Source organism: Chelonia mydas, chromosome 1, assembly GCF_015237465.2.
Source record: "Chelonia mydas isolate rCheMyd1 chromosome 1, rCheMyd1.pri.v2, whole genome shotgun sequence".
Lineage (NCBI taxonomy): Eukaryota > Metazoa > Chordata > Testudines > Cheloniidae > Chelonia > Chelonia mydas.
Genome location: NC_057849.1, coordinates 43,033,083 through 43,056,827, shown reverse-complemented (window position 1 = coordinate 43,056,827; position 23,745 = coordinate 43,033,083). Strand labels below are relative to the sequence as shown.

At 44.5% G+C, this 23,745-nt stretch overlaps 1 long non-coding RNA gene across 1 annotated transcript; it reads left to right on the top strand.

The window, feature by feature from the left end:
• Nucleotides 1-10,635: 10,635 nt before the first annotated feature.
• LOC122462012 lies at nt 10,636-23,476 on the top strand. The gene is made up of 3 exons (XR_006284332.1): nt 10,636-11,008; nt 19,975-20,027; nt 22,311-23,476. It is a non-coding gene; the product is annotated as an uncharacterized LOC122462012 (long non-coding RNA).
• Nucleotides 23,477-23,745: the final 269 nt, after the last annotated feature.

Genomic DNA, 23,745 nt, shown 5'->3' with positions numbered 1-23,745 from the left:
ACAGGAGGTATAGGGAGGAGATGCACTGACTGAGATAATGTGTGTGCAGTGCTTTGGTTATTTAGGTGTGTCTTTTTGACAGCCCTGGGAATGGCTGTGTTTGAAAAGATATACCTAATGATGGAACGCTAAAGGGAAAATTGTAAATGAAGTGAGACGTGTGAGGAGGAAAAGGAGAGCTGCTGTGATGCCAGGTCCCCATAGCTAGTCTATAGCATAACATGTATTACTTTTATTACTAAATGTTTTACACTTGTCTAGAGCCTTTTGTCCTGAAGGATCTCAGAGCACTTCACAAACTCCATCTATACAGCACTACTCAATGTAAACACATGGGAGGTGGAGGGTTAGTAACCAGCTGGCATACCGAAAGGAGGGCGGGTTCAGCAGATAGGGAGTTAGCCTGGGTCTGGGATTCCTGTGTGACTTTGGGAAAGTCACTTAGTCTCTCTGTATCCTAAGTCCCCCATCTGTAAAATGAGGATAATAAGACTTCCTTACCTTTCAGGGCTGTTGTGAGGATAAATATACTTAAGTTTGTGAAGTGCTCAAATCCTACAGCAATAGGCCATGAAACTACCAGAGGTAGATACAGTATATACACATCACAGTATATAAAACAAATGTTGTGCTATATATTCTCGCCTATCTAAGTCAGTTAACCACAATGCAAACAGAACTAAGCATATCAGTACAATAAAATGTGTTCTAATAAATATGGGCTGAGAAAAATTGTTTTTGGCCATACCTTTGATTCTGATTGTACACAAACTGGATAAAAGCTACAGCCTAAAATGGACAGTTTGTTTTAAAAAGGCTTTTATTCAAGGGATGATCTAGAGCACCGTAAAAATGAAGATTAAAAAAAAAATCCAATAGGCTGTTTAGTTGATGATTTTACAGAAAATAGACTCCTCAGATGCAGCTGATATTAGTGTGAGTCTATGATGGGAATATGTTGCATCTAACTGTATCTTTTCCCAGGGCTCCCCCCCGTCCATGCGACTGCACTGGTAGATTTTGTTTGCTGACACTTAACAAACCTTATAAAAATGTAGCATTTAAAGGGAATACATCAGCCCTGCAATCCTTTGCCATGGGTATCTTTATTTTTTCTGATTAATAAATTAAGCTTTTGATCCTTCCAATTAGACCATATCCAGTCATTACCTTGCCACATTTAGGGTCTGATTATGCAGCCACTGCATATGAACAGCTTCTATTGAAATCAGCAGGAATTGCTGTTACTAAACAGCTGAATAAATGGGGGCCTAAGTCTTTCAGGCAGCTGTCTATTGCAGCTTTCTCAGACGTTTTAAACATTTGTTTGTATGGACCCCAGGTTAGGTGAAATGTGTCTGTGGTTTTACATGCTCTGCTAGATTGTGCCTCAGAATTCTGCAAGCTTTAAGAAAAACAGCAGGAGCAGATTACATGGTTAAGTTAAGGTTGCCTGCATTGGATCCTAACTCCTCAGTATGTAACATGTACTCAGACAGACTTAAAGCAAATGACTATATAGGAAATAAAGCAGACAACAGGACAAATCCATAAGGGCAAAATGTCAACCCCTAGCACGGAGAGAACTGAGATCTCAGCCTGAGCTATAAAACCGTACATTTCTGCATCAGTTCAGATGAACACACAGCACTATTTATAGCATAGTCCCTTACTACAGTTCTATTAGCATATCCTTCATCTGAGGATCTACATGACTAACCAAAAGCAAAAGGCTTTTGTATTTTGTTTCCAAAAGGGAAATCCAGTATGAAGCTAGTGTTCTTTGGGATGAATTATAAATCCGCTGATAGTAGAAAACCAACTACTTATTCAGTAGTTATACATTTGTTAGCACTGCACTGGTCTATTTATTTACAGCCACTGCCCCTCACCCAGCAATTCAGCTACCAAGTTCAGAACTTCAGAAGATCCAGAAAGAGTGCTTTTACTGTTGTTTTTAAATACACAAGCAGTAAGTTTAACACATTTTGTGTCACTGGTGGTAGTTAATCATGACTAAGAAATAAAGGATAGAATTCTAGGAGATGGCCCTGAACTGATAAGTAGCACTCAGATTCGTATTAACAGATTAAAATCTGAATTGTGTGCTCAGTTACCTTCTTGTTTGTCCAGTGAAGTTATTTGGCCTGCTATGTTAATGTTCGTATGGAGGTCAATAGCCTTTGACATATAGCGAAGCTTGATAAACTTACAAAGCTTGCAAGGTCATCATTTTGGAATCTAGTACATACCATCCAGGCTCATGAACATGAAGACCAATTCTCCCATCCTTTTTTAGTCCTTAAAGACTCCAGAGCAGGCAGGCATATAAGGTAGTCATGATCCTTTCATTTTGCTCTGTCAGTTGCAAGTAACTTAGTTTCTCCCAGGAGAGATTTCTTACAGATCTATGTCTCCAACCATCTTCCAGATGGTAGCGGGCTTCTTAACAAGCTTCTTAATCTTTCTTTTCCCTTTGGGAATTCACGTCAGTGTCATCTTATCACATCTGGTTTTCTCCAGGCTGATGATGTGCATTAGACATGTCACGTAATGCTTCATCAAGAGCTTATCAACCTACAAATATGTCGGCCTGTTTCAAACCTTCCAGCTGGATTGTTGGTGCTTGCAGCAAGGATTGTTGGTGCTTTGGAGTTATTTACTGTGCCTCTTGTAACAGCCCCTCTCCAACAGCAGAATAAAAGTAAGTATCACTTTATTCTGTGCAACTGCTTGTTCAGTCCAATTAATGTGATTACGTCCTATGATGGTGTCACTTGAATATGTGGACAGAGTTGGCATTGGGCTTTGTTGCAAGGATAGGTTCCTGGGTTAGTGTTTTTGTTGTGTGGTGTGTGGTTGCTGGAGAGTATTTGCTTCCGGTTGGGGGCTCTCTGTAAGCGAGGACTGGTCTGTCTCCCAAGATCTGTGAGAGTGAGGGATCGTCCTTCAGGATAGGTTGTAGATCTTTGATGATGTGCTGGAGAGGTTTTAGTTAGGGGCTAAAGGTGACAGCTAGTGCCATTCTGTTATTTTCTTTGTTAGGCCTGTCCTGTAGTAGGTGACTTCTGGGTACTCTTCTGGCTCTGTCAATCTGCTTTTTCACTTCAGCAGGTGGGTATTGTAGTTTTAAGAATGCTTGATAGAGATCTTGTAGGTGTTTGTCTCTGTCTGAGGGATTGGAGCAAATGTGGTTGTATCTTAGAGCTTGGCTGTAGACAATGGATCGTGTGGTGTGTCCTGGTTGGAAGCTGGAGGCATGTAGGTAAGTATAGCGGTCAGTAGGTTTCCGGTATAGAGTGGTGTTCATGTGAACACCACTACTTATTAGCACAGTAGTGTCCAGGAAGTGGACCGCTTGTGTGGACTGGTCTCGGCTGAGGTTGATGGTGGGATGGAAATAGTTGAAATCATGGTGGAATTCCTCAAGGGCTTCTTTTCCATGGGTCCAGATGATGAAGATGTCATCAATGTAGTGCAAGTAGAATAGGGGCGTTAGGGGACGAGAGCTAAGGAAGCATTGTTCTAAGTCAGCCATAAAAGTATTGGCACACTGTGGGGCCATGCGGGTACCCATAGCAGTGCCTCTGACTTGAAGGTATATATAGTCCCCAAATGTGAAATAGTTGTGGGTGAGGACAAAGTCACAAAGGTCAGCCACCAGGTTTGTCATGACATTATCGGGGACACTGTTCCTGATAGCTTGTAGTCCATCTTTGTGTGGAATGTTGGTGTAGAGGGCTTCTACATCCATAGTGGCCAGGGTCGTGTTTTCTGGAAGATCACTGATGGATTGTAGTTTCCTCAGGAAGTCAGTGGTGTCTTGAAGATAGCTGGGAGTGCTGGTAGCATAGGGCATGAGGAGAGAGTCCACATAGTCAGACAATCCTGCTGTTAGGGTGCCAATGCCTGAGATGATGTGGCGTCCAGGATTTCCAGATCTGTGCAGACACATGCCTAGGGGCCTGGGGATTTAAGGCCCTGCCTCTTCCGGTTGAGGCCACACCCCCTGTGCAGGACTCTGGCGTACCAGTAAATCCTCTAACTTACTTTCACCCCTGCCCTTCCCCAAATCCCCAGCCCCGCCTCCTCCACCAGGCGCACCACATTTCCCCTCCTCACCCCTCCCTCCCAGGCTTGCCGTGCAAAAGAGCTGTTTCGCATGGCAAGCCTGGGAGGGAGGAGAAGCGGAGCGGCGGCATGCTCAAGGGAGGAGGCGGAGCAGAGGTGAGCTGGGGCACGGGGAGGGCCACAGGAAGTAACCCTTGGCACGGGACAGAGGAACCGCTCCCTGCCCCAGCTCACCTCTGTTCTGCCTCCTCCCCCGAGCACACCGCTGCTCTGCTTCTCCCCCCTTCCTTCCAGGTTTGCCGTGCAAAACAGCTGTTTTGCGGCAAGCCTGGGAGGGAGGGAGGGGGGAGAAGCGGAGTGGCGGCAGCACGCTCAGGGGAGGAGGCGGAGGCAGAGGTGAGCTGGGGTGGGGGGGCGGGGAGCAGCCGGTGGGAGCAGAGCACCCACCAGTTTTTCCCTGGGGGTGCTCCAGCCCTGGAGCACCCACAGAGTTGGCGCCTATGGGCACATTTCCAGTGGTGGCACATTTCCAGGGGTGGCATTCCGGCCAAAGAGTGGGGGCGGCCAAAAATTTTTTTTTGCTTGGGGCAGCAAAAAACCTAGAGCTGGCAACTGTTACCCTGGCCCTGGATTGAAGGGTGGATTTCACTTCTGCAGCCACTCTGCACCCTAACTGATTGGAGCCTGAATACTTGTGCTTTATGTGGGTGGAGCGAATTTCTTGCACAGACTTTATCAGATTACTCATGTGAGTAAGGGCCGCAGGATGAGACCCTATATGTGGAGGAAAAATAGACCAAGACTGATGTCATAGAATCATAGAATATCAGGGTTGGAAGGGACCTCAGGAGGTCATCTAGTCCAACCCCCTGCTCAAAGCAGGACCAATCCCCAATCAAATCATCCCAGCCAGGGCTTTGTCAAGCCTGACCTTAAAAACTTCTAAGGAAGGAGATTCTACCACCTCCCTAGGTAACGCATTCCAGTGTTTCACCACCCTCCTAGTGAAAAAGTTTTTCCTAATATCCAACCTAAACCTCCCTCACTGCAACTTGAGACCATTACTCCTTGTCCTGTCCTCTTCTACCACTGAGAATAGTCTAGAACCATCCTCTCTGGAACCACCTCTCAGGTAGTTTGAAAGCAGCTATCAAATCCCCCCTCATTCTTCTCTTCTGCAGACTAAACAATCCCAGTTCCCTCAGCCTCTCTTCATAAGTCATGTGTTCCAGACCCCTAATCATTTTTGTTGCCCTTCGCTGGACTCTCTCCAATTTATCCACATCCTTCTTGTAGTGTGGGGCCCAAAACTGGACACAGTACTCCAGATGAGGCCTCACCAATGTCGAATAGAGGGGAACGATCACGTCCCTCGATCTGCTCGCTATGCCCCTAACTTATACATCCCAAAATGCCATTGGCCGCCTTAGCAACAAGGGCACACTGCTGACTCATATCCAGCTTCTCGTCCACTGTAACCCCTAGGTCCTTTTCCGCAGAACTGCTGCCTAGCCGTTCGGTCCCTAGTCTGTAGCTGTGCATTGGGTTCTTCCGTCCTAAGTGCAGGACCCTGCACTTATCCTTATTGAACCTCATCAGATTTCTTTTGGCCCAATCCTCCAATTTGTCTAGGTCCCTCTGTATCCTATCCCTGCCCTCCAGTGTATCTACCTCTCCTCCCAGTTTAGTATCATCCGCAAATTTGCTGAGAGTGCAATCCACACCATCCTCCAGATCATTTATGAAGATATTGAACAAAACCGGCCCCAGGACTGACCCCTGGGGCACTCCACTTGACACCGGCTGCCAACTAGACACGGAGCCATTGATCACTACCCGTTGAGCCCGACAATCTAGCCAACTTTCTACCCACCTTATAGTGCATTCATCCAGCCCATACTTCTTTAACTTGCTGACAAGAATACTGTGGGAGACCGTGTCAAAAGCTTTGCTAAAGTCAAGAAACAATACATCCACTGCTTTCCCTTCATCCACAGAACCAGTAATCTCATCATAGAAGGCGATTAGATTAGTCAGGCATGACCTACCCTTGGTGAATCCATGCTGACTGTTCCTGATCACTTTCCTCTCGTGTAAGTGCTTCAGGATTGATTCTCTGAGGACCTGCTCCATGATTTTTCCGGGGACTGAGATGAGGCTGACTGGCCTGTAGTTCCCAGGATCCTCCTTCTTCCCTTTTTTAAAGATTGGCACTACATTAGCCTTTTTCCAGTCATCCGGGACTTCCCCCGTTCGCCACGAGTTTTCAAAGATAATGGCCAATGGCTCTGCAATCACATCCGCCAATTCCTTTAGCACTCTCGGATGCAACTCGTCCGGCCCCATGGACTTGTGCACGTCCAGCTTTTCTAAATAGTCCCTAACTACCTCTTTCTCCACAGAGGGCTGGCCATCTACTCCCCATGTTGTGATGCCCAGCGCAGCAATCTGGGAGCTGTCTTGTTCGTGAAGACAGAGGCAAAAAAACCATTGAGCACATTAGCTTTTTCCACATCCTCTGTCACTAGGTTGCCTCCCTCATTCAGTAAGGCGCCCACACTTTCCTTGGCTTTCTGTCAAAGCAGAGCAAGTTCCTCATTATATCCTCAATCACCTGTGGATCTAAGACATGATGTTAGACTCCCTAAAAGGCAAGTGGCCTCTGAAGGCAACAATGCCTCAGGATAAAATTGGTCTCAAATATAGCCAGGGCCCAACCCATTCAAAACCTGGAAGTCTGATGCAGCATAGAGAAAACCAGTGATGATATTTTTATTACCACACGTCTGGGGAAAACCAGTATAAATGACGAGGGGTTCTCTTACTGATGAGTAATGCAGTCATCTCAAACAAACTCATGGCAATACAAATTTTATAACACGCTCACATATCATCACACATTCATTCACCATCACATAGACAGAATGCAATTATCCACATTTAAATTAGGTCAGTTTCACAAGGGGATGGAAGGCAGGAGAATGGCTATCTAAAAATTTCCCTGCAATTACAAGTGTATAGTGTGCAATATTATTTTGTGCTGTTCAACAACTGCCATATCAAATCCCAGAGATGGTTGCATTTTGGTGGGGAAATAAGTGATCCCTATCATCAGCCTAACTGGAAAGGTGACAGTGAGAGAGGAAACAGAACATTAATGAAAACCAGAGAAACATCCAAGCTGAGTTTTTCTCTCAGTAAAACTAAGTATAAAGATAAGGAGGTTGTGGTTGCAAGTCAGAGATCTGCAAAACACAGTAAAAATTATATATTGTTAAAAAAAAAAAAGAAACCTGAAATCTCCAGCTAGGACTGAAACAGTAACAGGCTAGGGATGAGGAAGAAGTGCCTTCCAATCCAAGGATCTCAAATTACTCCACAAACTTTGGATAGACTGTTAATGCATTTAGCCTCTCGAAACTCATCTCGTCAGTGAAATACTATTATCCCCATTCGCAGATGGGGAACTGAGGCACAAAGAGCTTAAGTGAGTTGCTGAAGATCACACAGGACGCCTGTGGCAGAGCCAGGAATCGACACCTGACTCCCAGCCCTGTTCTTTAACCATTCTTCTTCCTCCCTATGGAAGCAATTCTTCTTAGATACCGTAATGGAAGGATTGGGAAGCCTAAAGAACCTGTGCTATTAGAATGGAAAGACTTTAGAGGAGAGAGAGTGGGTTAAATGATAGGGGTCAAGCCAAGAAAACAATTGGACTGAATTCAGAGTAGGAGCCGTGTTAGTCTGTATCCTCAAAAAGGACAGGAGTACTTGTGGCATCTTAGAGACTAACAAATTTATTAGAGCATAAGCTTTTGTGGGCTACAGCCCACTTCACTGGATGCATAGAATGGAACATATAGTAAGAAGATATACATATACATACAGAGAAGATGGAAGTTGCCATACAAACTGTAAGAGGCTAATTAATTAAGATGAGCTATTATCAGCAGGAGAAAAAAACTTCTGTAGTGATAATCAAGATGGCCCATTTAGACAGTTGACAAGAAGGTGGGAGAATACTTAACATGGGGAAATAGATTCAATATGTGTAATGATCCAGCCTCTATTCAAACCCAAGTTAATAGTATCTCATTTGCATGTTAATTCAAGATCAGCAGTTTCTCGTTGGAGTCTGTTTTTGAAGCTTTTCTGTTGCAAAATTGCCACCCTTAAGTCTTTTACTGAGTGGCCAGAGAGGTTGAAGTGTTCTCCTACCGGTTTTTGAATGTTATGATTCCTGATGTCAGATTTGTGTCCATTTATTCTTTTGCATAGAGACTGTCCAGTTTGGCCAATGTACATGGCAGAGGGGCATCGCTGGCACATGATGGCATCTATCACATTGGTAGATGTGCAGGTGAACAAGCCTCTGATGGCGTGGCTAATGCGATTAGGTCCTATGATGGTGTCACTTGAATAAATATGTGGACACAGTAGGCAACAGGCTTTGTTGCAAGGATAGGTTCCTGCGTTAGTGTTTTTGTTGTGTGGTGTGTGGTTGCTGGAGAGTATTTGATTCAGGTTGGGGGGCTCTCTGTAAGCGAGGACTGGTCTGTCTCCCAAGATCTGTGAGGGGCTTTAAATTGCTGTCTAGGAAAGCCGGTCCCGGTACGGCGTACCAGCTTACTTTCACCTCTGGGGAAGGAGTTGGAATAGGGGTGGGGAAGGGGTGGAGTTGGGGTGGGGCCAGGGCGGGGTGTGTGTGTGCGAGCACCCACCAGTGCCAGGTAAAGTCGGAGCCTATGAATGTGCCGCCCCTGAAAATGTGCCACCCCAAGCACGTGCTTGCCTTGCTGGTGCCTAGAACCAGTCCTGGTTGCTATGCTGGCCCCAGCTGTTGCTACACAGCCTATGAACTGAAATAGAAGCCAGAGCCCCTCTGTACCAGTTGCCTAGGTTACAGGGCTCATCAGATTTGTGATGTCCTTTTTGGCCCACCCTGACCCACTCCCAGCCATGACTGTAGCTTATAACTATAGCCTGTGCAAAATCAGCATGGAAACTTTTTCCACGGTGGAGGGGCGGGTGGTGCGTGGCCTATGTGGCCACTCAGCCAGTAGATTCCCCATGCAGTTCCCATGTATGGCTTCGCTGGTTCAGAGGGTCTTGCACTGATCCTCTGCGCCAGTGTGAGCTTCACCCTAGGGGTCTACAGTCAAAAGTAAGGGATGCAGGACCTGGCCTGTGAATGCTTTTTGAGAGCTATCATTTAGCAAAATTTCAGCAGTGACTAATAAGATGTTTGAGGCTGTTTTCAGTATTGATGGCTGAATAGTTTTATTGTAGTTTAAAACTGGAAGATCCAACACTTCATTTCTAGGTTTGTGAGTCTGAATACAGAAGGGATCTCCAGGCTTTCAGACAAGTACAGATTGGAGATCATCCTGAACACATCTGAACTTTCCTCCACTGAGTGCTCTCTTTCTCTCTGGGGCCACAGCTTTCGCACGCACATTTGGTATTCTCCCCTACTTCCTGTTACTTGAAACTTGCAGGCAGAAGGAGCACTGAGTTATGAAATTAACGTAATGGGAAACCTAATGTATAACAAATTTATTTTCAAATCATGTGGAACTTCTTGCTCTGCTAATTTTGGTTGTCCCTCAGTTTGATTTATTTATCAGACATTTTAAAGGGCCAGAACTTTGTTTGTCCCCTTGTAGTTGAGAGGGATTTATGTTCCCTGTATATTAGCTCCTGTAGGAAACAAACTTTTGTGAATTCAGCTGAAGTTACTGTTTTGGGGATCTGTTTGTGTATCTCCAATGGTGTTACACCAAAGATTCACATGGCCCTTGTGCTTCCCTTCGTGAATTAGCTCTGCCCTACATATAAACTCTAAGGGTATATCTACATTAGAACTAGAAAGTGTAATTTCCAGCTCAAGGAGACATACCTGTTTTAGCTCTGATTGAGCTAACATGCTAAAAATAGAAGTGTAGTGGTGGTACGAGGGCTGGCTTCCCCAAGTATGATATACCATCCAAGATCTTAGTTATGTACTGGGGCCTGCTAGCCACTTGTGACACTTCTATTTTTAGCATGCTAGCTTGACCCCTCACAGGGTCCCAGAGCTCAGGCTTCAGCCCAAGTCCAAATGTCTACACAGCAATTTTACAGCCCCACAGTCCAAGCCTTGTGAGCCTGAATCTGCTGACCTGGACCAGCTGTGAGTGTTTAAATGCTGTGTTGACCTATGCCTAGGGGTGACATGGAATGTGAGCTGTCTCAGGCTCTGCAGACTTGGGTTCTAGTCCCATGGATCCTTATGGTTAAGGACTGACGGATTAGGCTTTCTGAACCTATATAACTTATCCCTAAACATTCTTTGTCAGGGAAGCCTTGTGTGACAGGGTGTCCGCCCCTTGCAAGGCCTGAAGGGGTTAAGGTGTCTAGTAGGCTGATTAGCTGCCCAGGGTGCACCTGGAGGAGGAGCCAGGGAGCAGGGATTAATTAGAGATGAGGCTCAGTTGCACAGGAGGGGCCTGTACAAAGCCCAGGAGCTGAGTGTAGCTAGGCTATGGAGGGAAGTAGTCTGCACCCATTCCCTAGGAGGAGGGAGTCTAGGCTGGCAAATCCAGAGAGGAGGGCGGGGGGGTAGCTAGAAAAGTAAGAAAGGTTTTTGGGGAAAAGACAGTAAGGTCCAGGATGGAACAGACCTTGGCTGTTGATTAAAGGGTCCCTGAACAGGAACCTGGAGTAGAGGGTGCACCTGGGTTCCCCTACTAGGCCCTGGGGAAGTAGCACAAGCCAAGTAGTGGAGAGCAGACTACCTGGGACAGTTTGCCCCAAAAGACTTTGATACTGTAGAAGGGGAGTGACCTGGCTGCAACTCCTGGTCAGAGAGGATAATGGGTGGAGAGATTACCAAAAGAGAGGACAGCACCGGGAAGAAGCTAATCCTAAAAGCAGCTGGGAAGAGGTGTCCCTAACAGTGAGTGGACCCTGTAACACGTTGTCAACAATCATACTTGAAAAACAGGTTTTGATCATTTCACCTTGTTATCTCAAGATAGTAGCAAAGCTTCATGTGAGATTTTTTTTTTTTAAAAAGTTCTTTCTATTGACCACATAAAGGGTGATGTTGGTTCTTAGGGCACTCATGCTACTTAAACATGTTTGTTCTCTTTAGTTCTGGTGAATTGGGCTCACACCACTGACACTAATTGTGAGGTTTGCAATTAATTTCAATGGAGTTACGATCAGAGCCTTGGTGTAGTGGAGCACCCATTCCCCTTCAGAGCTGGAAAGCCAAATTGCATACAGCGTGTGAATTCAACTTCTGCACAATTTATAATTTCCATTAATTGTTTAAAGTGCTCCAATTTTTATACTGTCTTGAAAGGATCTTTGTTTACATTGATTGCAGAGAATAATATTTCTAACATCAGTAACCATGGCAATGAATAATTATATTCTCAGAATCTATGCCAGCTGTACTAGTGCCTTAATAGTAGCACTCAGGCGGTTTGCTAATGAGAGACTTTTCCTTTACTGTAAGAGGACATTATTGCTGTCCATAGATCAGCCTGCAGTTTCTTAAAGACACATTCCATTATTAATAATGCTTGGAATGATGAATCGCACCTATACAGCTTTTAGAGTAGCAGCCGTGTTAGTCTGTATTCGCAAAAAGAAAAGGAGGACTTGTGGCACCTTAGAGACTAACAAATTTATTTGAGCATAAGCTTTCGTGAGCTACAGCTCACTTCATCGGATGCATGCAGTGGAAAATACAGTGGGGAGATTTATATACATAGAGAACATGAAACAATGGGTGTTACCCTACACACTATACAGCTGTTACTGAATGTAAGACTTATCCATATTTTTACTTTAAAATGATAATAATATGTTTTAGAAGACTTTTAAGGTAAGAAATACTCTCTTATACCTCCCCACCAAAATAAGGGCAAGCTGAGGTCACTTCAGAGCAGGTGTTTGTCGTACAAAATAGTATCAACCAGTAAACCTATTTATTCAGCAACTAGTTGGTTTTTGCACTGGAAAAAGAAGTTTATATTTTAAAAGATTAACTTTTATACATTTCAAGTAAAGAACCATTTTGAAATATATTTTAATTATGCAATGTAGGAATTGTGTTGCTTCTGGATTTTAACTTATCAGATCAAAATATTATTTCTACATCTATATATGAAGATGATTAAAAGATGTGGAAATTATATTTTGTGGTGTTTATACATATTTCACACACAAAATATATAAAAATATGGATAATTCACCTACTGCTTCTCTGATGTCAGGTAAAGAAGGAATTGTAGTCTAGTAATTACCCCTTAGGGTTGGCAGTCAGGAAACTTTGACACTGATTTCTATAGGACCTTGTGCAGGCAGATTCAGATGTTGCCCTTCAGTTTTCCCCAGACCCACCCTACAGTCTTACTCCAGTGTTTGCTGTGACCAATGGAGGGTGTTGGGGAAGAGCTAAATCAGGGGTGGCCAGCTGAGAGAGAGCCAGAATTTACCAATGTACATTGCCAAAGAGCCACAGTAGTATGTAATGATTATATATGTATATGTGTTTATATATACATTATTATTATATATTTATAATGTATAGTTAACGATAATAACTTAATTTTGTACTTAGTGGGACTTCTGGCAATCTTTGCTTTCAACAATAGCCTTGAAGTTTGGTTTGTGTTCAGTTGTGCTCACACACAGCAGTTCTCTTAAGTGGCTGTCTATCAAAATAGATCGGTGCTTGGATTTCACATGTTTGAGTGTTGAGAAAAACAGACTCACAAAGATAGGTCGAGGCAAACATTGAGATTAATTTTAGGGCTGCACCTCTGATGTTGAGGTATTTATCCTTTGGTACGGATTTCCAGAAAGTAAGGGTCCCCTCTGCCTTCTGAACAAATTTCAATCTGTCATCTTCCAAAACTTCTATTATTTCCATCTGGGATGTTTCTCCATCAGTGACTAAAGGGGGCTTCAGACAATCGGCTTCAGCATTAAAAGGGTCAATCAGAAATCTGATTTGAGGTCTTTTCTGCTGCAAAACTTGGAATCTTTCCTCAAAACTGTCCTTGAGATTTTTAATCATGCTCACATACCTAGTTGTGCTCCGTTTTAGGGGTTCTGCTGCATCTTCTTTTGATCTGGCTGGAAGTTGTGACATTGAGGGAAAGTGTCAGCTCTCCCTCTAGCATTTGTCTGTGAAACAACTGCAGTTTGTTCATGAACACAAATATGCTTTGCACTAGATCAGACAGCAACCAGAATTGTCCTTGTAACTACACGTTTAGTTTATTCAAATGCAGCAGCATGTCTGCAAGAAATGCCAAGTCTAGAACCCACCCAGGATCTGTAAGCTCGGGTGTATTCTACAATTCTCCTACATAAACAATTTTACTGGTTCCAGGAGCTTGAAAAAATAGGAAGTAACTTTACCTCTCAAGAGCCATTGAACTGCGCAGTGAAATGACAAATCAGCGGAGGAGTCGTCTTCAATTAGATTTTGAAATTGTCTGTGAATGCAGTTGAGAGAATGAATTTCACAATATGCAAGACAAGTTTCATGATGTGATCAGATTTGAGATTTTTAGTTACCAGTTGCTCCCGATGAATAATACAGTAAAATGTCCAAAATTCAGGAAAGCTCTCGTCAGACTTACAAAGCCCTACTAATCCGTTTGCAGATCCCCACATGGACAGAGCCATTGCAATGGCAGTGAGCTTCTGTAAAGGCAAGTGGCTTTTTGCAACTATCAACATCAACGCCTCCTTTAGATCTCGTCCAGGAGTTCTGTCCTTCAGTGACACAATATGGAGGAGTTCTTCCCTTACAACACAGTCGTCAAACACAGTGCAGACAAATACCGATAATAAGGTTTATCCTGTGCCTGGCATGACTCATCCAAAGTGATGCTCAAATACTCACACTGCTGAAGTTGCGAGTGCAGTTGCAATTCAATTGCAACAGTTGCACTGTTCAGGTCAGAGATTCTGCATTCTGTTGTGTGGCGTGAAAGCTGTAGGCCAGAAATTTTCTTCTGTAGATTCTCGTTCTCTGGTGACAGGATTGAAATCACATCAGTGAGGCACGTTTTTATAAGCTAGCCTTCAAAGTAGGGCTTTTTCGCCCGGGCTACGTGCCAGGCCACATAATAGGAGGCTAACATTATAGTCTCCAATCATTTGGCAAATCTGGTGAAGAACTGGGCCTCTAAAACTGAAAACTTGGAACTAACAAACAGATATAAAGGGCAGAGTTCAGAACCTTGTGAGAATTCTTGATCCATAGGTGCATGGCTAGAAGCGAAATGACGCTGCAAGTTTGAAGATATGAACTGAGAGATACATGTCTGGCAAAGAAGACACATGGCCTTACCATTATGTTCAGTGAAAAAGTACTTATTCTCCCACTCCTGTTGGAAGCCTCGATTTTCGTCTGTGTATTTTCTTTTCTGTTTGGACTTGCCTTCCATTGTTAGATGGTGTAAGAAAATTTTTGATTAAAAATTTCCACACCCAGCTAGTCACCATGTGCTTTATTCAAGGAGATACTGGTGCTGGACCCCTGGCTCTGTTCCAGGCCCTGCCCCCGACTCAACCCCTTTCCCCAAATCCCCACCTTGCCTCTTCCCACCCCCTCCCCCAAGTGAGCTATGTCCTCGCTCCTCCCCCCTCCCCTGAGCCTCTTGCATGTCGCAAAACAGCTGATCAAGGGAGGAGGAGGCACCGGGGGAGGGAGGGGTGAGGCTACGCACTGCATCCTCGCTCCTCCTCCTCCTCCCAGAGCCTCCTCAATGCCGCGAAACAGCTGATTGCGGTTGGTGGGATACACGGGGGAGGGAGGAGGAGGCGCTGATTGTGGGGGCTGCTCGCGGGTGGGAGTCGCTGGGGGAGGGAAGGGGGGCTAATAGGGCTGCCAATGGATGCTGAGCACCCACCATTTTCCCCCAGAGTCAGTTCCTAGCAGGAGCCATATATTATCTTCTGAAGGGCCGCGTGCGGCTCCAGAGCCACAGGTTGGTCACCCCTGAGCTAAATCATAATAATTGATGTTCTATAGACCTTGGTCTCTGAGCACAGACAAATTCAAACTTTCCTTAGCTGATGTCTCATGTCTTCCCTGATGCTATATAGGTAAAATGTCTGTAATAGAGCTGGAAATTTTGCTTGGGCAGGCTGCATTTTTGACCCAGACTATTTTAGAAAATTTAAGGTGAGTTTCCCTCATAAGAATTCTCTTGTAAGTGTCACTGTACTTAGTCACCACAGTTATGTTCTGATCTAAGTGGTATCTGTTGGCAACTGTTGATTTCTGGATGGTGACCGCTAATAACTTTGCTCCTGGAATATTAATTATTATTGTCAGCAACTTACAAATACTACTAATAATGCTTGGCACTGGATAAGACAGATATGCTGTCCAGATACAGGCTATATCTTGATAACATAAACAAAATGAATGAATTCAGTGGTCTTACATAAATAAGGGCCACAGGATCAGGTCCATTATCAGCAGAGAGATGTCCTGCAGTGTCTTCATGGAGACACAATAACAATCCCAGCTCTGTTGTCCAGAGCAGACTTCTTAAGGAAGGATTTCTGGAGCAGATTGTTAAATCACAGGGCTTCAGAAATGCTCTGCCACAAGGGCTTATAACAGTGTGCCTTCAAAGCTTTCTGTCGTGGGTCAGAGAGGAAGATGTCTTGACTGACATTACAGTGCAAGGACTTAATTTTTTTCATGTATCCAAGTGAAAGAAGGGTGGCCTCTCTTACTTGTAAGTGCTTTGATGCTCTAATTAATGTCCCCTGAAGTCAGTGGGCTGAATTCTCCCCACCCTTGCCTTGAGTGGAGATCACACAGACTGGATATGAGCCACAGTCCCTGGTGCCAGAAGGAGCTGATTGCACAGAAGCAATTCTAACTCACTAGCAGCTCAGAAGTAGTGGAGCTCTACTCTTCCATGCTGTGTCGCACAGAATGGCCCCCATGCACCCTCCCGCCCCTTACACTGGGGATAGCAAGGGTGGCTAGCACAGGAATTGGCCATGCAGCTTCCACTAGCTTGAATTTTGGTAAATGTCTTTTGTACACAGGGGAAATTCTCCACAGGGGCTAGCTTAAGTGACCTTAAGCAACCAGAGAATCTGGCTCAGTGTGTGAGGGGTAAGAATATTATTTGTTTGCTAAAAGCAGCTGAAAGCTTTGCCATTTAAATTGTGCAATTGCTTTATGCTGCTGGTCATGGGTGGCTGAGTCCCATCTCCTCAAGGTGCCTGAGCCCTGGTTGAACAAAACCCCCCAGGACTAGGACTTGATGCTGCAGGTAGAACAAAACCTCAATGTTATGCCTGTTATGCTTTCTCCTTTAGGCCTGGGGAGGAGGGACAAGGATGGCAGTAAGCAGTGTCACCCCCACTCTCACTGGGAGGTTTATTTCAGCAAATCTTAGAACAGAAGGTTGGTGTTGGAATAAGCATTCATTTATGCATTAGGCCCAAGGAGGCAGACCAATACCCTTGTCATAGGTCTTGGATAGCAAGTATGTAAAGAACTGTGAAGAACACAGCCCTCAGGACAAGAAGCTGGATTTTAAAGAAAGCACAAAGACCAGTTTGCTCTGCGTTTCCAAGTGTGACACCTTTGGGTTCAATCCTGTACTTGGTGCCTCACGCCTTAAACAAGCAGGGACTGACACTTGGGCTGGATGAACTGGGGAATTAAAAACAGGAGCCTCTTCCTCAACTCCAACCCCCCTGAGGGTTCCCCTGGCCTCCCCTAACGGGCAGCCTTGCAGAACCTCTGAGCCAAATCTGCCCTGACTTCTGCTTCATGCAACCTCCCTGAAGTCAACATGTGGATATAATAATAACTGGGGGGGAAGAAGGAGAGAGAAGGTCCTGTCCTCCCGATGGAGGAGGTACAATTTCTGCTTTCACTTACCTTGGTATAAATCTAGAATAAATCTCTTGACTTCAATGAAGTTACCCTTGATTTATGATGCTAGGAAAACAGTACTTGGTCTAGTGAGTAGTTGCAGTAATGCAGGACAAGTGTACAGGGAGGTTACATGCGAAGAAAAAACAGCCGTCATGAAAAGTGTAGTTTTTAACCAAATCTCTGCTGGGCCTTGGATCTCACAATGAGGCCACTGTTTCTTTGCTTATATAGCTTTGTTGACTTTAGTTTGAATGATTCCTTTTTCTTTTCTTTTTTTTTTAAGAATCCGGGGCCCAGTTTTAGACAATCAATTGCAGTAGAAATGTTCTCAGTCCGTGTGTGTGTGTGCGCGCGTGCGCCTTTCTGGTCCATTGGACTTTTAGTGAAGGGAACCAAACCCAAAAGGGTTGAAGTATTTGTCATTTCAGAGACAATCCTAGAGTCTACCTCTTCTTCTTTTTTTTTGTTAAAGGCTGTAGTGCTGCTCATTAGAAACAATTAATCTCTAGTGCTCTCATCTGTTAGTTCACTCCACTGTCATGTGCCCAGTCAGCTGTGAAGAGGCAGCCAGGCATCACAGACTGACCATCTCTTCAAATGTTTCTCTTCATTTCCCCTCACAGGTCTTTAAATACACAATGAACACAGTATATTTATGACTCTTGCATCTAAATGCAACAAAACACTACTTTGAACACTATTCTCACAAGATAAAGGGCATCTGGGCACCTTCTGCTGCCTTTGAAAAATAGTCTTGTGATCTAATTAATATTTGATTTTCAAGTGAGGGGAAAATCGTATTCATGGGTGTCTCAGTGCTTTGAGAGGAGCAGCTCTGCTAGGGAGGATGACGAGGGGTTGGAGTCCTGCCCTAGTAGATTTTCTCCAATAGGTGTTTATCTCGTCAGCAAAGCAACTTGAAAACACGGTTTTAAAACATTGGCACATCCTCTCTAGTGGCTTCTCTTTGAATAACTGATTCTGTCATTAACCAGTGGGATTGCTGAAACACATTGGAGAGCGATGGGGCATCACTCAGCCAGCTCAGGTTCTATTTCTCAATACCCTTCAGCCATGCTCATTATATGAACCTTCATGAAAACCTGTGTTTTCCCCATCTGAGATCTGGATTAAGGATTTCATGAATAGTTATTACTATATATTTGAAAATGCTTTATGTATTTCAGTGGTTTCCAACCTGTGAGCTGTGCCCCACAGGGCAGTTGCTAGCAGATGTCTGGGATGGCTAAGCTTGCTCAATTCCCTGTCTCTCATCCTCATTAAGTAGATTTGCTCAATCATTTGTAACCAGGTCCACACTGACAGAATATATCCCTGTATTCACATCCTACACACTGTTGTAGTAATCTTCTTACAAAGAATGCCTTGTAAGGTATCCTTTGAAAACACTCCCATGTTTAAGAAGGATGAATTCAAACTGGAACAGGTACAGAGAAGGGCTACTAGGATGATCCGAGGAATGGAAAACTTGTCTTATGAAAGGAGACTCAGGGAGCTTGGCTTGTTTAGCCTAACTAAAAGAAGGTTGAGGGGAGATATGATTGCTCTCTATAAATATATCAGAGGGATAAATACCAGAGAGGGAGAGGAATTATTTAAACTCAGTACCAATGTGGACACAAGAACAAATGGATATAAACTGGCCACTAGGAAATTTAGATTAGAAATTAGACGAAGGTTTCTAACCATCAGAGGAGTGAAGTTTTGGAATAGCCTTCCGAGGGAAGTAGTGGGGGCAAAAGATCTATCTTGCTTTAAGATTAAACTTGATAAGTTTATGGAGGAGATGGTATGATGGGATAACATGGCTTTGGTAATTAAATATCATGGTAAATAGGCCCAATGGCCTGTGATGGGTTTTAGATGGGGTAAGATCCAAGTTACCCGGGAAAGAATTTTCTGTAGTATCTGGCTGATGAATCTTGCCCATATGCTCAGGGTTTAGCTGATCGCCATATTTGGGGTCGGGAAGGAATTTTCCTCCAGGGCAGATTGGAAGGCCCTGGAGGTTTTTCGCCTTCCTCTGTAGCATGGGGCACGGATCACTTGCTGGAGGATTCTCTGCTCCTTGAGGTCTTTGAACTACAATTTGAGGACTTCAATAGCACAGATATAGGTGTGAGGTTTTTTTGTGGGAGTGGTGGGTGAAATTCTGTGGCCTGCGTTGTGCAGGAGGTCAGACTAGATGATCATAATGGTCCCTTCTGACCTAAATATCTATGAATCTATGAATCTATGAACACAGAAATTTACTGGTCAGTATTGTCTTAGTAAAATGAATGTGGCAACATTGTATGTGAAGTTAAGATTCCACTGTGTGCTGTTAACACATGTTCCAAACCACACAGTTCTGCCCAGGCAGAAGCCAGGTCTGTCCTAAGCAAAGGAAAGAATGTATACTTGCCTTAATCTGAATTTAAGCAGTAAACACTCATCAAGCAGGAAGGGAAGACAAAAGGAAGTTCAAAGAGATGGGGGGGGGGGGCGGGAGAAACATCAGGGACTATCCTTCCACATAGACTTTGTCTTCTGGGTCTCAGCTGGAAATGTTTTTCAAGAGGGGGATTGAAACTATAAAAAGGAGGGACAAACACCCCAAGGCACCCCTCTTTCCCCCCCTGCCCATTGCATTCACCGAACCTGAGAATATAAAACTAAACAGCTATTGGACTGGGGTTGGGGGGTAGTCCTGACCTGAAAGCTTGTTCAGTAATCTGCTAGAGCATGTGGTGAATTTTCTAGGTAGATACTATAAGCATTTTATCTTGTAACCATTTCTGACATTTATGCCTCATTACTTATACGCGTTTAAAATCTCTTTACAGTTAATTTGTTTTGCTGTTTTATCTAATCCAATATGTCTAAGTTGAAGTGTCTGGGTACTCTCATTAAAGGAATCATATGCCCGCTCATTATTTTAAAGGACTTACAGACTTAATATATTTTGTACTGTCTAGGAGACCCACTAAATCGACTGCCGATCCATTGGTCACCGCACCTCGAACCCTCAGTAAGTGTAGACAAGCGCTGACGTGTTGGAGGATATTTGGTGAGCAGTCAAGGTTGGAGGCTACAGCAGCAAAGCAGTATAAAGGGCACCTCAGGTTACAGGGTAGAGGTGACACAGCCCCCCACTAGTCTAGATTGTGCCCTAGTTTGTTGCACCCACTCAGGGGCCATAAGTGTCCCCCAAGACATTACACTGATTCCTGCAACCACTGCTGCTGGAACTGACTCCTTTAAATCACCGTGGGAACCAGCACACAGTGTTTTAGGGAGCACCTGAGGAGGACCAGCTGGGAAAAGCTGAATCCATATTCCCAGACTGAAAAAAGGCTGAGAATAACATCATGTTAAGATTTCTCTGTAAAGCTTCACACCGTATGCCTGGCCACAGATCCAGGTAAGCAGGGAGTACATATGACCACCACTGTGCTGCTCTGTTGGCAGTGACATGCAGTTTCAACAGACTTATTCTTTCCCTCGGGATTTCCCAGTGCCTCCTATTGTCCCTAGGCTAGTCTTTCCTTCAGAGTGTAAATTCTTCAGGGCAGGGGCTGTCTTCTTTGCTCAACCAGTAATATGCAGTCATAATCATCAAAAGGGTTAGTGGCAGTTTAAAAACTGTGTTGTGTACAGAAACCCCCCCAGAAGAAACAGAGCAGGATTCTCCAATCTGCTAAGATCACTCAGCAGTGATCTTACAATGGCTGGAGATGGCCAGTGGCGAATCCCCTTTTGTGCAGTGGAGCAGTCTGCCTGAACAGAGCTTCTCTGGAGGCAGTTCTTTGAACTTCTGTGACAGCCACCCCTCAGGCTCCTGGCACAAAGGGAGGAAGGGGGCATGTTGGGGTGTCCTGGGGGTGGTGTGTGGACAGAACAAGGCGGGGGTTGGGGGGAAAGAGGGCACAGTGGAGTAGGAGCTTTACCATACAGATTCTCCACTGGAGAAATGTCCCTGAGGAACCTTACTCTAGTGGCATAAACTAGAGTAGCTCCTGAGCAACTCTATTTGTCCCAGGACTATGTGGCTGATCCAGGATAATCTGGATCTTTGACAGGGTCTTCAACATCAACCCAATTTTCTCAGCTTTAACCCCATCACTTTTGAGACCTCCTCCTTTCTTCTGGTAGAAACAGGCAGAATTTGCTTTGCAGCCCATTGACACCTTTCCACAACTCCTTTGCTGCTGCTTGATGCAGCTTCTGTACGGTGGTCAAAGGTACCTTTTGAAGAGGTACTAATCCAGTTTCAGGGGTTGGCCAGAGTAGATGGACTACTGGACTAGGACTCGAGACTTGGCGTCTATTCCTAGCTCTGCCACTGGGTAGCTGGATGACCTTGGGCAAGTCACTTTACTTCCATGTGCCTCAATATCCCCACCTATAAAATGAGGATGAGGCTTTTATTTTTATATATATATATATATAATATAAACATGTCTAGATTTGTTTGAAAAGTGCTATATAAGATCTAGGTATTCTTGTTACTTTTGCTCAGTGTACCTAGTCTGGCACTGAAATGGTTAGCTAGAGGAATTTGTAAAGTGCTTTCTAATTACAGGTGCTGAGTGAGTTTCTTCTATAGCACTTCCTTCCTCCACTAGAGTAGGCTGAGACTAGGCATTGAACCTGAGCTGCTAGCACAGCAGGGAGACAAAGGGGTAGGTAGCTCTCGTTACAGTCCATTCTACCCCCGACATCATATTGGTCTAGTCTCCTGACAAATGCTCCTGCTACGGTGTTGGCAGCACTAATCCCTCCTTCCCCTGTATCAAATGAGCTGAGACAACCCAACATGGAGTTGTGCATGAGGAATGGAGCAGATTTCCAGTGGGGTCTGCTTGGGCAGTGGAGAAAAACTTTGAGTGCAGGAAAGAGTTCACAGACTTGTCAAATAGACGCTGCAAATATGGGATTGATCTGCAATTAATAACAAATACTTGAGGGGAGAGGGAGTTAAAATGTTTATATTTAGAAAGTGCTGATTTACTTAAACAGTAATTTTCTTTTTGGAATTCTTTAGCCAACAAGCCAAACCAATACCCAGTGCAGTAGTTAATACAAAGGCAGCAGGAACATGGCAGTGCTTAGATGTCTTTTGTGTGTTCAGGATTGGAAATTAATATTTTATCCCAATTTGTGCACAGTATTGAACTGTGATCTGATAGAGGCATGGGTGAACCAATCTGGATGATAAAAGAATCCACCTGAATCTTCACCCAGAACTTGATCCAAACTGAGCTGTTTTGAAGTTATCTCAATTGCCTTTTGTTTTTATTTGCTGTTGAAGGGTGATGTGCAGTGATTCATGATGCTTCCCAATGGTCTGACATTTGGGATCAGAGGGATGAACTCAACGGTATGATGTGCCAAATGTCAGGAACTCAACTGCCTCTGGGCTTGGTTGCTTAGTAACCCAATGAGCTCACTAAGTGATTGGTCAGAAGAGCCAAGAGATCACCATTTAAGACCTGTCGCAACAGCAGCGCTGTGGGTGCTCAATGTTCCATGCCTGCAGCTGTGCCAATCTGCCTCCTGTCAAGCTCTTGCTCCCCCATTGCCTGCTCAATGCCAGCCTAGTTCCTGCCTACTTCTGAACTCCAGCTGTCCTCGCCACGCCTCCAGTCCTGTCCTCTCATTTTGCACTGACTGCTAGGCCAGATTCCTGCTCTGACCTCTAGGTCGCACCACCTACACCTAGGTGTGTGACATCAAATACCTGCTGTGTTGCTTCCTGTTTGCTGTCTGTGACCCAGACAGCATCTGCCATCTACCAGTTGGTGCCAATAGGGGCTCCTAGGGGTTTACAGGGATCCCTTGAGGCTGGTATATGCATAATAATTCACCAAAGGGTGACCTGTAAAGTCTCTACCAAGAGTCAGGAACTTACTAGTCATCATAGTCATTGTGCAATGTATGTACTGATGACATTTAAGAAACTGTATCTATATACTGGACATTATGGTCTTGAAGTTTAAAAGCAGAGCCCCAGGAGGTGACAGGCCCTGGACGGATTCTGTTCAGGCAGGGGGTAGGAGACACCTCTCTCTCCATCTGGTCAGGTGTGTATTGTGTGCCTCACATTAGAAGTCTATTTGCAGCATAGAGCCACCAACTAATCAAGACACTGAAATCTCCAGAAAGGAACACACAGCAGGAGAGTGTCTGTTTTATGAATAAAGATCAAAGGATCGTTTGGATATATTTGGGGTTGCAAGGAGAGAGACAGTATCCTTCATCAAGGAGAGGAATTGCTAGCATGTTCTGCCTTATGAAAAGAGGGTCACAGCCAATCTGGCTGAAAAACTCTGCAAAGCTAAATTTTATTAGGGAAGTATCTTGATTAAGTCTAGGCTGTAGAATGCATGCTAGGATTTTGTTTGACAACTAATTATTTCCAATATTTCTCCTTTCTATCATTTTGAATCTCTACCCTCTTGTTAAATAAACTTTACTTGTTTTCACTATAAAAATCTAAGTGCTGCGTGTTAAATGGAGCAGTGACCGAAAGAGAATCTGGTAAACTGGTGTACATTGCTTCTTTGGGAGCAACTAGTGGACCAGGGGCTGGTCATTCCAGGGGGAATCTCGGAGGGCTTGGAGGTTGGAGCATGCCTATTGCTAACCTGCAGAGGGATAGCAGGACCTGCATAGGCTCACAGAGGGAGTATTTGTGCGGCCTGTGAGCATTGGAGTTGGGGAACTGACTCATGGCACACACAAGC